The following is a 15,046-nucleotide window of genomic DNA, read 5'->3' as shown; positions in this document are numbered from 1 at the left end:
ATGCAACTCTTAATCTCAGGGTCATGAATTCAAGCTCTGCATTGGGTGATGGGGCATAGAGCTTACAAAAAAAAAAAAAAAGAAAGATAATGTTATAATACTGGAAAAGTGCATGAAGAGAACACAACCAGAGGAAATAAAGAGTGTGGTGGAGAAGAAGGAAGGCCGAAGATGGCCTGTTGAAGGAAGTAATATTCCAGCATCAATCTGAATGGAAAGATGAGGTGGCTACATAAAGACCCAAGAAACGAGCTTTCCAGGCACAGGCAACAGCAAAAGAGCAAAGAACTACTGTTGCACGGTTAAGAAACAGCCAGAAGGCTAGCATGATGGAGCAAGATGAGTAAGAGAGTGGTAGTAGATGAATTTAGAGGCATAAGAGCGAAAATCAAGCAAGCTGGAGGAAAGGCTAGTCCATGCAGGACCTTGCCTTATAAGCCACTGTTGACCTTGATCAATGGTTTCCAAACTTTGAGCCATAGTCCCCGGCGATGGTAGAAGTTGGTGCCTTTGAAAAGAAAGGAGATTATTACAAAGATCCCATGATTTGGTATGCATGCAAAATAGTATCTGTCAACTAAATAAATGCATCTCATATTTTGTATACCGCCTGCTTTTAAATGCATTGACAATGCTATTGTAATTTCCGAAAATACAAATCCACTGCAAAAGTACTTGAGACTTTATAATTCTGCATTTGCCACTACGTTTTTCTCCGTCAATGAAAATGAATAGCTAAAAAAAAAAAAAAAGAAAAGAAAATCAATAGCTTAACTCTGTCATGTGACTATGAACTGCCTGGTGGGGGGAAAAAATGCACTCATATTCCCACTTAGAAGGACAAATCCTGGGAATGTCCAAAATCATAGATGATTCTGCTACAAGAAAATGTGCTGAGGCAAAAAGAGCAAGAATTTATTGAGTATTTACTATCAGCTAGGCACTGTCGTGTTAGGTATGTCTGTGCGATATGTCTCCCTGAAACTCAATGACTCAAAACAATAAATCTTTAGTATTGTTTATAGATCTATGGGCTTAGCCAAGGGGTTCTTCTCTTTAAAGTTGGACTCACTCATGGTTCTGTAGTCAGCTGAGGGTTGAGTAGGTAGATCAGTGAAGAATGGGCTTTCTCACCGGCTAGGATGTTTCTGGCTGTATAGTAGGGGGTCCACGATGACTTCAGCTGGGACGGCTGAGCCCTGCTGCATGCGGTCCCCTCATCCTCCAGTTGGCTGTGCCAGCCTCGTGCATATGGCGGAAGCCGGCTTCCAAAATATGCACAGGATAGATGAGGCCTCCTAAGGCATAGACTGTTTATTCCCACTGCATTTTATTGGTTCAAGTAAGGCATGAATCCGACTGATATTCAAGGGGTAGGAACTAGACTCCACCTCTTGAAGAAAGGCATTACCAAAATGATATTGCAAAGGATATGGATATAGGGAAGGGTAAAAAGATACAGCTTTTTTTTTTTTTTTTTTTGCAATTAATCTGTCCAGACAAATGGGGAGAAAAAAAAAAAAAGCAAGTTATGTGTTATTAAAGAACAGATAAGGGCAGCCCAGGTGCCTCAGCAGTTTAGCACCTGCCTTCAGTCCAGGGTATGATCCTGGAGACCCAGGATTGAGTCCCACGTCAGGTTCCCTGCATGGAGCCTGCTTCTCCGTCTGCCTGTGTCTCTGCCTCACTTTCTCTCTCTCTCTCTCTCTCTGTCTCTCATGAGTAAATAAATAAAATTCTTAAAAAAATAAATTTAAAAGAAAGAAAGAAAGAACAGATAATGAGGTACACAGTTTGATCAGGAATCTCAAAACCAAGTCAGTTCCCACTTTGGAGAACAGGTGGCAGTTCCTTATACATACATTGAACTCACACCTGCCCTATGACCCAGCAATTCATTCTAGGTATTTCCCCAAGGAAAATTAATATACACACCCTCCAGAAAGAGTCACACGGATACATCCACCGCAGCTTTATTCGCAGTTGCCAAAAACTGGAACAGAAATTATAAATGCCTTTCACCACTGAATGGATAAACAGAGTGCTGTACATCCGTGGCCCAGGGAAAATTTAAAAATGAACTCAGGTACACACCACAGAAAGAATGAATCTCAAAAACATTATAATATTGAAAGGAGGGATCCCTGGATGGCTCAGCGGTTTAGTGCCTGCCTTCAGCCCAGGGAGTGATCCTGGAGACCCAGGATCGAGTCTCACATCGGGCTCCCTGCATGGAGCCTGCTTCTCCCTCTGCCTATGTCTTTCATGAATAAATAAATAAAATCTTTAAAAATATATATATTGAAAGGAGCCAGATGCCAAAGAGGCCACATTTTGTCTAATCCCATTTCTATGAAGCTCTAGAATTGGCACACCTGAGCTCTGGGGATAGAAATCAAAACCACAGAGGTGAGCAGGTTATTGCTGGGAAAAGGCGTGAAGGAGGGTACAGGAGCGATGGAAGGTTCTACACCAGTTATAGCGGATGTTCCAAGGTTGTAGACATTTGTTGAAACTCATAAAGCTGTATTTAAGATCCTTGAAATTCATTGTATGCAAATTGAACCCCAATTAATAATAGTAGTAGTAGTAGTAGTAGTAGTAGTAGTAGTAGTAATAAAACCAGGCTCCCAAAGGTTTTCTTTTTTTTTCTCTCTTTTTTTTTTTTTTCCCAAAGGTTTTCAAAGAAAGGTTTGGAAGACCTTGGCAGAGTTTCACCTTAAGCATGAAGCTCCAGCAGTCACACCATTATTTTTTTTATAATTTTTTTAAAGATTTTATTTATTTATTCATGAGAGACACAGAGACAGAGGCAGAGACACAGGCAGAAGGAGATGTAGGCTCCATGCAGGGAGCCCGATGTGGGACTTGATCCCAGATCCCGGGATCAGGCCCTGAGCCAAAGGCAGACACTCCACCACTGAGCCACCCAGGTCTAACACCATTAGAGAAGCATTCTGATGGGGAGGGGGGAGGCTGGGGGCACCCAGAAGCATCAATGTTCCCCACCAGATCCTGCTACCACAAAAAGAAAGATAACTCATTTGCATTTTCAAGAGACACCTCAACAAAATGTGGGTGCAATTTCATTGCAGCTAACTGGGGTTATGCGGATCCGCCTTGAGTGAGGCCTGCTCTATTTGACCAGGCCTGCTGGTAAGCGGAGACTCCCATGCCATCCTGGAGTCCTGGAGTCAGCAGGCAGGAAGAGGAGGAAAGATCCGCAGGGAGCCTTCCGTAGGAGTCGGCAGAAAGTTGTAAATCTGGTTCCTGGTATTTATGCTGCATAGGAGCCAGTAATTCCCTTGCTTTGAGAATCACTCAGAATGCATCCAACTGTTTGATGAGGGAGACCAAGAAGATTTCTGCACTCAGATTGAATGGGATCAACGAAAATGAAACAAATCCTGGTGGAGAACCCTCAAGCCGCCCCTAGGCCAAAGTGGGGATCCCAGATCAGGTCGGGGATCTTTGCCTTGGAGGCTTTTTTTTTTTTTTTCATTTATAACTCATCATCCTGTTTTAGAATGCAACATTTTTTTCTGTAAAGATAACATAGCCTAAGTTATTTTAAAATCCCTTAGAAACCAATTGAGGCCTTAAGAACATGTCTTAATAATAGTTTGCATGTTTTAAGCAGCCCATGTGCATTATTCTTGCTCAATCCACTCCAATCCCATGACGTAGTTGCTGTTTGCTCCATTTTACAGAAAAGAATTGTGGCTCTAACTCACCCCCGGTGTGTCCAACCCTCCTATATGCTTTCAAAGTTTAACAACGTGAGGTTTTTGAGTTGCCTATAAGAAAATAATTCACATGCTCCGCTCGCTTTTGCAAATAATCTAAAAATAATCTTTCCATATTCTAACCGAGCATCCTGCTCCCTCCTGCTCTTGGGTTTACAATTACTGGACCTGAGTTATATGGCTTTATTTGTGGGTTGAATGGGAAGAAAAGAGAGGCAGGCTGACCGTGTGCAAGATGCATTTGCGCCCCAGGAAGGCTTTGTTTCTCTCTGGTTCAGAGGGAGAAAAGTGGTGGGCGGGCTGAGCCAGTCACCACAGAGTCAGAAAGCGGGGTGACGAGGCATCAGTACTGCCCGTAGAGATTGCAAGATCTTCCCTCCGTGCACTTTTCCATCCACCATATTAAATTATTGCTGCTAATTTGGGTTTAACAATCTTCATAGTTTTATTTGTATTAATTCGTAAACTTGCTTTGATCTCAGGGTTCTTTAAGAACTGTAAGTTCTCAGGAGGGCGGGGGGTGGGAGTGAATTGGTGATGGGCACTGGGGGTTATTCTGTATGTTAGTAAATTGAACACCAATAAAAAATAAATTAAAAAAAAAGAACTGTAAGTTCTCTTCCATTGCTGGGCATTTATGTTGTATAATTATTTTTTTATGTTGTATAATTAAACATAGGTGTTAACATTCTGAGTCTACAAGATTTTTTTTTCTTTGAAGTGGGTCTGAATATTCTCACATTTCAGAAATCTGGCTCTCACTGCTACTGCCCTACTGCTTTCTTTTAAGTGTATACGTTGTCTCATATGTTTTATAAAGCAATTTCCAACTCTCTAGTAGTCAAAGAAATGTAAATAAAAACCAAATATGATTTCCTCTGTTATCTCTGCAAGATAGGCGTGTGTTAAGGTAAAAACCCTGAGTTTCTTGGAAGAAACAAACATATCCATCAGTACAATGCAGGTAATATATAGATCAATACAACCCTTGGTGGGAATGCACTTTGACAGCGCGATTCATGGGCCTTAAAAGTATGATAACTACTACTCCAGCATTGACCTGCTAGGCATTTATCCTGAGTAAATAACATGGAAGAGAAAGGAGAGAAGGAAGGAAAGATGAGAGGGAGGGAAAGACAAAGGAGGAGGGAGGAAAAAACACAACGGGAAAGTCTAACAACGGGAGATTGTTTATAAGTTCCCCATCAGAGGGGTGCATGGGTGACTCAGTCAGTTAAGCATCTATCTCTTGGTTTTGGCTCCAGTCATGATCTCAGGGTCATGAGATCGAGCCCCAAGACAGGCTCCACGCTCAGCACAGGGTCTGCTTGAGATTCTCTCTCTCCCTCTCTCTCTGCCCCTCTCCCCGTGTCTCTCTCTCTAAAATAAATAAATATTTTTTAAAAGTTCCCCGCTAGAAGATGATATAGTCCTTTCAATTACTAATGAACAACATTGAACATCATAATGGAAAAGTTGTCCCAAGTGTCAAGAGAAAAACACATGCCGTCTTTTCTAGAGTAAATACATTTTTAAATGCACAGAACAAAGACTAGATGGACAAACAAAGCGTCATAACAAAGCGCCAACACTGATAATTATTAAATGGAACATTAGCCATGATTTTATTTTCTTCTTTTTGTTTTTAGATTTTTCTAACGCCCTGCTGTGAATGAGTATTAATTTTGGAAATCAGCACAGTGAACGAACCCCAGCAAAAAACACATTGGGGTGAAGGTCTCAGCTGTGCCAGTTTTTCTGAATGACTCTGGAGAAGTTATTTAATCTTTCTGAATCTCTGTGTCCTCGTCAATAAAATGAGGGTGATGTTTAGACCTATTGCAAAAAAAAAAGCCATGAGTATTTAAATGAGATAACTTGCATCAAGGGGCTTAGCATGGAGATTGGCAAATATCCTGAGTTCAGTAAGTATCATTTGCAATGAGGAAAGGATGATAAAAATGTTTTCTTTTAATCAAGCATATGCTTAAGTAAACATTTCTCAGACTTCTAAGTGTGCTCATCAAACATTTAGCTTCCACTAGGAGGTTCTGCTAGTGGGAAAAAAGAGAGACGATGAATGTCCCAGTATGTTTTTACTGGCCTTGTAATCTAAAGATATTTCTTTGGAGCCCGAAAGTCATTGGTAAGCTTTTATTAATCACAGACCAGTGGTTCTTTACCAAGGGGGTGGGAGGCAGGATTCTTCTTCCCAGGGGACATTTGGCAATATCTACAGACATGTCTGGTTGTCACAACAGGGTTGTCTAGTGGGTAGAGACCAGGAATGCTGCTGAACCTCTTACAATGCACAGGACAGCCCCCACAGCAGAGAATGATCAGCCCAAAGGTCATTAGTGCCAAAGATGAGAAACTCTGCTAGTGGTATTATCATGTACAATCTGACTTGAAGGAGTGTGTGGCAAAATGAGCCTATTGTCCTATTACTTTTTGATCCATTATATGTTTGTGGGTGGACCTGAAGGGAACACACTTTTAGACGCACCTCCTCAGCCCACCCCCTCGTCCCACCCCTCACCAACCGTTATTTCACCCTTTCAACCCAATAGATCTCAAGGTTTATTGTGCACAAAATCTTAGGTTTGTTACTGAGGCTAAAAGATGAAGCACATTCTGTCTTTGTCTTTGAAGACACAGACAAGGTCATAAGCAACTCACTGAAACCCAGAGTGGTAAGTGGGAGGCAGTCTGAGTTGGAGGCAGTCTGAGTTTTGGAGTCTGACCAATATGAGTCAAAATTCAGTCTTCTCACCTACACCCTCTGTGATCCTGGATCAGATTTTTTTTTTTTTTTTTTTTGCTTCTTCAAAAAGTTAGTTTCCTTGTCTGAAAAAAATGGAGCCAACAGTACCTACCTCACAGGGTTACAAGAATTAGATGTGAAAGAAGTGCAAGCCTTGAACCCCCGGGGCAGGGACAGACATGTTGGGGGTGTGGTGAGCCCTCAGAAAACGATGGCAGCCACTGTAACTGAAATAAAAGGAAGAGAAGACGAAGAGAAAAGGAGAGGAACTCTCAGCAGTGATTTTATTAAGAGGTGATTTTTTGATAAGTCCCTCAGAATGTCCATCAAAACCTAATGCATCTGACCCATAAGCTCGTAGCGCCTGGGTTTCAGAGACAGTACACTCGATCAAACAAATCACAAGGAAGATGACAAATACAAGTTGCTGGACAAACCTGTTTCTAAAATAACAAGTGCTGAAGCAGTGATCCTAGGTGCCAAGAAAGGAATTCACCGGGCAGCGTTTGCCAAGAAATAATTTATCAGATCAGAAGTAAATGTCACTGGCTCACCAGCATCAAAACTCAGCTCCAAATTGTGAAGCTGAGAACATCTTTGCAACTCATATATAGTAGCCTTAATATATAAAGAGAGCCCACTAAAAAAAAAAAAAGAAAGAAAGAAGGAAAGAAAGAAAGAAAGAAAGAAAGAAAGAAAGAAAGAAAGAAAGAAAGAAAAAAAATATACGTAAAGAGAGCTCACAGATGATTTTTTAAAGGCAACACCCATGAAAAGAAATACAGGAGGCTGGTAAATGAATGCAATGATTACTGAAGCTCGTGATTAAAGCAGCTGCACCCATCATGTGCCTCCAGGTGGGGGAGGGGGTGCTCACTCCTAAGCCTATTTGGACTGCACTCCCAGAACTGGGTTGCTCACAGCCAGCCTGACCGTACTTGGTGTCCCAGCTTAGTAATCAACAGCAACCATAATAGTAATTGAAGTAACAGCGAGAATATTGAAATATTTTTTAAAAATAAGCTCTGTGCCCAATACAGGGCTTGAACTCACAACCCCAAGATCAAAAGTCATATGACCCACCAACTGAGCCAGCCAGGGGCCCCTGCCGTAATATTTGGTGGGATTCTCTAAAATGGCTTTATTGGTACATACTTGACATACCATAAACTGTGCGTTTGAAAAAGGTATCACTTGCTATCGTCTGGCCTACGTATATATCTGTGACTCCATCACCCCCAATCAATTGAGTGAGCATATCCTTCACTCCCAAAAGTTTCCTTGTAATCCTTCCCTTCCACTCCTACCCACCCCCGACATCAGGCAACCAAATCAGCTTTCTGTCGCTACAGGCCAGTGTATACTTTCTAGAATTTTATATAAGTGGAGTCAACAAGACGTACGCTTTTTTTTGCCTGGCACCTTTGGCCATCACGATTTGGAGATTCATCCTTATTATCACATGTACCAAAAGAACATCCCTTTTTCTTGCCAGGTAGAAGGCCATCGTATGGATATACCATAGTTTGCTTATCCATTCATCTGTTGATGGACATGTGGGTTCTTTGCAGTTAGGGCTCTTGCGATTAAAGTCACTATAAACATTTATACACAAGCCTCCCTATAGATGTAGACTTTTCTCTTCTCCGGGGTAAACCTCACAGCCCTGCCGGACTGGCCGGATCATAGACTGGGTGTGTGTCTGACTTTTTAAGAAACTGGCAAATTCTTTTTCACTTTGAGTTCCTACCAATGGTGGTATGAGTGTTCCAGTTCTACATATTTGCCAACCCTTGGTAGCGTCAGTCTTTGACTTTTAGGGAAAATATCATAAATAATGAAGTGATATAACCACGAGGATATTTTTAACTGTAAAACTGGCAGAAGAAAGTCTTCATTGTTAATACCCAGTGTTGGCAAGGGTACAGAGGAAAGCACTCTTGTTACTGAGGGTAGAAATGTAAATTAGCATAATTTTCTGGGAACCAGCTTGGCAGTACGTATCAAATGCCTTGAAACCTTTCATTTCATTTTACCGAGCGATTCCACTTCTGAAGATTTAGCCTTAAAAAATAAGGCTGCTTGCAAACACATCCCACAGCCCTGTTGTCTGCGGCAGGAGGTTTGGCATCCCATTAGTTTCCTCGAGAAGCAACAAAAACATTGAGCGTGAGGGGTGAGAGCTGGCTGCGCACAGGCTGGATCCATCCTTCGGATCTGATTTCTCTGACCCTCAAAATGGTTTGAAATTATTTGAATTTCTTGCCAGCACTTCCAAAGGAGGAGCTGTCACATAAAAGGAAAAAAAAGTCTATTTTCCAGGCACTTTTTGGACAAATTAGGAGACCAGACACACCCAGGGCCCACATGAAAACAAAAAGCTGGGTGAAGTGCCTTTCTGTGCCAGCCTAATTCACAGAATTGATTGCACTGTGGTACACACTGTGCCTTGGCTTGCCTCTCATGCACTGAGAGTACCTTTGAGGCTAGATACCAGGATTTATCCTCCCCCTCCTGACCCCGCCTCAGTGCCTAACACAAAGAACAAATATTTGTTGAAAAATGAATGGTTGGAAATTATAACTGGTTTAAAGTATGTAATTACTGGGGCGCCTGGCTGGCTCGGTCGGTAGAACACGCAGCTCTTGATCTCTGGGTTGTGAGTTCGAGCACCATGTTGGGTGCAGGGAAGACTTAAAAATAAAATATTTTTTTAAAAACATATGCAATTACTTGAAGCTAGGTCAGCTCAAAGACAGAAGGATCATATTCTGTTGATAAAAGTGTCAGCAAGCTTCAGTCTCTCACCGTAGTTGAGAATGTAAATTAGTGTCTTTGGCAGAACTTTGGTCACCCCTATCAGTATTCTAAAGCCACGTACAACTTGACCCGGTTATATCACTTAGAGGAATTATGGGACAGATACACTGGTATATGGGCATTTGTGAACAAGAATAATCACAGGGGTGCCTGGGGGGCTCAGTCGGTGAAACATCTGCCTTCGGCTCAGGTCATGATCCCAGGGTCCTGGGATCGAGCCCTGCGTTGGGCTCCCCACTCAGCGGGGAGTCTACTTCTCCCTCTCTGTCTGCCCCTTCCCCTCCCTTCTGCTCATGTTCTCTCTCTCTCTCTCAAATAAATAAATCTTTAAAAAAAATCAGCAATTTTTTATTAAAGTATGATTAACCTACAGAGTTACATCAGCTCCAGGTGTATAATATGATGATTCAATAATTCTACACGTAACTCTAGCAATATTGTTTGTTTGCAGAAGCTGTAAACAATCTAAATGTCTCTCAATAGGGGACGGCGTATATGGCAGGATATTCCGCAGCTTGAAAGGGTCTATACGTACAGGTACAGAGCAATCTCCATCCACGGTGAAGTAAAAAGACAAGATGAAGTAAGGTGTATGGCATGTCTACAATCTGTAGCTAGAAAGGAGATATGTGTGCGGGTGTTTATGTGAGCATGTCACTGGTATTTGCTAATATATGCATACAGCAAAATTTCTAAATCTCCACACTATTGGCATCTGGGGCCAGACAATTCTTTGCTATGGAGGGGCTGTCCTGTGCCATTAGAAGATCTCTGTCCTCTCCCAGTAGAGGCCAGAGGCACCCCGCCCTCGGTTGTGACAACCAAAAATGTCTCCACATATTGCCAGAGTCAAAATCACCCCTGGTTGAGAACCATCAGCATAGAACACCTCTGGAAGAACAGACTAGAAGCCTGGAACTTTAACTCTTAAACTTTTAACTCCTAAAACACACATATTATAAAAGTTCCGTTCACATTTTTTTCTGGCATCCGATACTTTCAAAACAGAAACTGCTTTGGGGGCACCAGGGTGGCTCAGTCGGTTAAGCATCTGACTTCAGCTCCTGATCTCAGGGTCCTGGGATCAAACTCCGGCCTCTCCTGTGTGGTGTGGGGTTTCCTGCTCAGTGGGGAATCTGCTTGTCCCTCTGCTCCTCCCCCTACTCATGCACTCCCTCTCCCTCTCTCTCTGTCTCTCTCAAATAAATAAAATCTGAAAGGAAAAAAAAAAAAAAAGAAACCTTTTTAAAAATTGAAATATGGGCAGCCCTGGTGGCCCAGCAGTTTAGTGCCACCTTCAGCCCCGAGCATGATCCTGGAGACCCAGGATCAAGTCTCGCGTCGGGCTCCCTGCATGGAGCCTGCTTCTCCCTCTGCCTCTCTCTCTCTGTGCCTCTCTGAATAAATAAAATAAAATCTTTAAAAATAAGTAAATAAAAATTGAAATATATTTGACATATGAGCTTATATAACTAAGACAGGCAACATTTTGACTTGATAAATGTATATATTGCAACATTTTGACTTGATAAATGTACACATCGCATTCATGGTTGCCATTGTAGCATTCGCTAGCACCTCTATCACCTCCCATAATTACCATTTCTCCTTTGTGCTGGGAATAATTGAGACTTAGTCTCTTAGGAAGTTTGATCTTCATAACAGCGTTGTTGCCTATATATAATCACTGCTCCGTACATTAGACCTGCAGGGTTTATTTCTCTAGTAGTTGCGAGTTTGTATCCTTAAAGAAAGTCTCTCCTGTCCTGCAGGTGGTGACCACCATCCTATTCCCCAATAAGCAGAAACCACTTAAGAAAACACAGAAAGTCCTAAGATACATTGGTGAGGAATTCCCTTGTGGTTTTTTTTGATCCATTTTTTGAAAACAACAGAAGAGATCCTGGATTACGTGAACTCATCCAGTTTGCTCCATGTGCCAGGTGGAAAGTGGGGTCTTAAGAAGGGAGGAGCCTGAGGCCCATCTGACTAGTGACCAACGTACAACCAGCACCCGGATGCCCTGAGACCGACCCAGCCTTTGCTGCCACTTTGGATGGGTCTCCACCGCAGAAAGCAGATCTTTACACTGAATTAGAAACTCAAAAAGGTAATGCCAGTGGCTCTGAGGTAGATCTGCGGGTATGCCCAGTCAGCGAGCTTCCACCTTTGCTTCGGGGCCACTGATGTTGTGCAGTGAGGGGCTCCCCTACAGTCCTGAGACCTGATGTGTTGACTAGTTCGAGCTGAAAATTTGCACCTAATCTCAGGCTTTTATTTACAACTGAAGCCATAGTCTCCGTGTTTACCTGCTGATTATGTTCTCTGGGTGAATAATCTATGAGTCATAAGTGCTATTTGTATGGTGCTGCGGAAAGTGCTTCTACCTGCAATCATGTCGTCACAGAAACCCTACCAGAGAACTACGAGCACATTTTACCGATGAAGAAGTAGCTTCGGAGAGGGGCATTCATTGCCCACCATCACACAGTTAGTCAAATGCTGGAGCCAGGTTTGGAAACCAAGATCAAGTGAGCCTTTACTCTTTCATAGAAGTCTTACACTTGGCCAGAAAAACCCTATAAAGAATAAAAATAATTTCCCAACGAGGAAGTTAACTCCTTAACTAAGAACATACTAGTGAATAAGATAAAACCGTAAAGCATGTAGCATCATGCCAGGCATATAAGAAATGCTAAGTAACTATTAGCCATTATGATGAGCCACGTACCTTCAAACATTAAAACAAAAAAAAAACAGTGTAGTATTGAAGACAGTTTAAACTGGTAATGTAAGGCGAGATGAACCCATCATCCTATATTATGTGGCTGCATAAAGGTTTTTTTTTAATATTTGAATGGGTTTCTGGTATTTGAAAATGGGGACATTTCACATGAGTAATCCAAACGTATGGCATCTGTTGGAAAACTGGCGCCTATGGGCTGGGGCTATGGAGCCACTGTCCCTCTAAGATCGTGTGAGTCCTCGCTGGTTTACCACAGACTCTTTACTTGCCTGAAGTAAGACCTGTGGGTTTGCCATCTCTCACTGGTGGTTAAGAGAGAGGGCCCTGGAGTGAAATGATGAGTCTTGGTCCTTTGCATTGCTGCTTCCTAGCTGGGAGGCCTAGGGCAAACCATTTTTACCTTTCTGGGTCCATCTTTCAGAGCCTGTGATGACATTTAAGTAAAAACTATCTCCTAAAAGCCTTTAGCCCAGGTCCTAAGGCATTGGCAGCTTTCAATCAAGGTTAGCGCTTGGTGTCCTTAGGTGTGGGAAGCAGAATGATGGCTCCCTAAAGATGTCCACATCCTAATCCCTGGAACCTATGGATGTGGTACCTTGTGTAGCAAAAGAGATGCTGACGGTGTGATGAAGTTAAGGGTTTTGAAAGGGGAGATTATCTTTGATGATCCATGTGGGTCCACTGTAATCACGGGGTCCTGGTAAGTGAAAGAGGGAGGCGGGAAGTCAGTGTCAGAGGAGGCGTGAGACGGAAGAGGGGTTGAAGTGGGGTGCTCTGCAGATGGAGAAGTGGGTCACAAGGCCAGGAATGCACTTGGCCTCTAGAAGCAGGAAAAGCCGAGGAAGCAGGTTTTCCTCTAGAGACTCTACAGGGTCACAGACCTGCCAACACGTTGGCCTTAACCCAGGAAGGCCCATGTTGGCTTTTGGACCTCCACAACCATAAAAGAATACATTTGTTCCATGTTAAGCCACCAACTTTGTGGCAGTTTCTTACAGTGGCAATAAGAAACTCATGCACCCTCACAGCAGTTCCAGAAGGTATGTCCATTCTCCCCATCCCTCAGAAGAGGGGAGCTCAGGAAAGGTTAAGAATGTTGCCCCCACACCCCATAGCTAGAAAGTGTAGAGCCCAGAGTCAAGTCCAAGTCCTTCTGAAACCCAAGACCAACCCAATGCAACCCAAGGGCCTCCCAGTTATCTGGTTTTCAGCTTCTGTTTGATCCCAGAAACAGAACTCCCCTTCCCCTCCTGAGGCTACTCTTTCAGTGGCTGGACAGGATCTACCGTGAGGTCCCCCTTAGGCTGAGCTCCTTTCCGCTGCACCCGGAAAGAGTTAAGACACTTTTGGTTACAAATGCAGAAACCCAGTTGCCCTAGCATAAGCAAAAAGGGGGAATTATAACAAGAACATAAAAACATCTCATGAAGTCCCTGTCCAGGAAGGCAGTTAGACTTTAGGAAGAACTGAAACTAAGAAATGGGAAGCTGAAAAAAATCCAGCCGGCCAGGCAAGACCTCTGCTTCTTGGCATCTCCGCCTCATTTTTTTTTCTCTCTGTAGATTGATTTTCTCAACTACTCCATTGCCACGGTGGCAAGTGGCTGCTCCTGCGCCCCAGATTTACACATTACAGATCCAATTCTATGGATCTGACTGACTGGCAGTGCCTCAAGGCAAATCTCATGGTCCCCAGAGAGACAAACGCTCATCCAATAAGTTGTCAACAGGAAGCCAGGGTGACCAAGAACCAATATGGTTTCTGGGACGTCACCTCACTTGCAGCTGTGGACTCGGGGTGGAAGGGGCGGGGGTGGGGGGGGACTGTGAGCTGAGCTGATACCCTCTCCCCAAAAGGAGTATCTCACATTGATTCCCCTTAGTTTTGCACTCCCCCCCCCCCCAAAAAAAAAAAACCCTAAAAGAGATAGTAAAGAAGCTCCAGGGCTTTTAAAAAGCTCTCTCTTCCTTTGTGGTTATCTCTTTTCCTGGGAATCATCTCTAGAACCTTCAGTCATTCCTCAGTATGGCAGTTGGCTGATGACTCAACAACCTGACTACTCCCCCACCTCCCCCTCAGCCTACACAACTTTGGCAACATCTCCATTCAAATGTGTGAGTTGTCTCCATGACTGACCTTCCCTCTCCAGATCTGGGCTGTCTGGCTCACTTAAATTGTTTTCTTGCTTTACCTTCCTTGAACCCACGAGGCATATACCGACTCTGTTAATACAGGCTGAGATTGTTTCCTTGGCAGCTGGATACATCTGGCTCAAATTGAGCTTGTGGCCAGTTAGAAGCCCTAGATCTACTTCCCAGGAACTGCTGTCTGGCCAAGTCTCCCCATTCCCAGACTTCAATAATTGATGCCAGAATCCACATCAATCCCTGGTAAATATTCTCTTACTTCCTCTCATCTTTTATTTGACTCTATGGAGACCATCGTGAATCTTGATCCCATCACACCCACTTTTGTCTCCTAGAAATTTTACCTGTAGACCTGAATTTTGTCATCGGAAGCCAAAAAGATATCCCAAATTGAATAAAGATACACCAAAGGACACTTCCTAAGCTGCCACAGCTCCATTAATCCACATCAAATATACTGAAAAAATGCTGCAAATATTTCAGGATCTTTTACTCCTGGAACAGGAAGGGTGGCTGCCTAAATTCCTCAAATATTTTTGATGTTTAATTTTTATACAACAGAAAAGATCCAACATGATTATAATATAGGGCATCAAGAATCTGGGAAAACCTCTGGAAGTCTTTCATTAAGATGAATCATAATAATTATTGAATTTACGTCTCACAGCAACCCAGAAATATTCATACTCCCATTTTTTAGGTATGTAACCAAGGTTATGCAGAAACCAGTACTAGAGTTGAGATTTGAATGCAGGCTGTTGATTCATTGCCTTAAGTGCTTAATTCCAACACCAGGGGTGGGCAGGAAAATTTTTTTTCTGTA

The 15,046-nt window shown here is 42.9% G+C and overlaps 1 long non-coding RNA gene across 1 annotated transcript; it reads left to right on the top strand.

The window, feature by feature from the left end:
- Positions 1 to 14,078: 14,078 nt before the first annotated feature.
- LOC140617913 (uncharacterized) lies at positions 14,079 to 14,641 on the top strand. The gene is made up of 3 exons (XR_012018061.1): positions 14,079 to 14,188; positions 14,311 to 14,466; positions 14,559 to 14,641. It is a non-coding gene; the product is annotated as an uncharacterized lncRNA (long non-coding RNA).
- Positions 14,642 to 15,046: the final 405 nt, after the last annotated feature.

Source organism: Canis lupus, chromosome 26 (assembly GCF_048164855.1).
Source record: "Canis lupus baileyi chromosome 26, mCanLup2.hap1, whole genome shotgun sequence".
Taxonomy (NCBI): Eukaryota; Metazoa; Chordata; class Mammalia; order Carnivora; family Canidae; genus Canis; species Canis lupus.
This window is presented reverse-complemented; position numbering and strand designations above follow the sequence as displayed.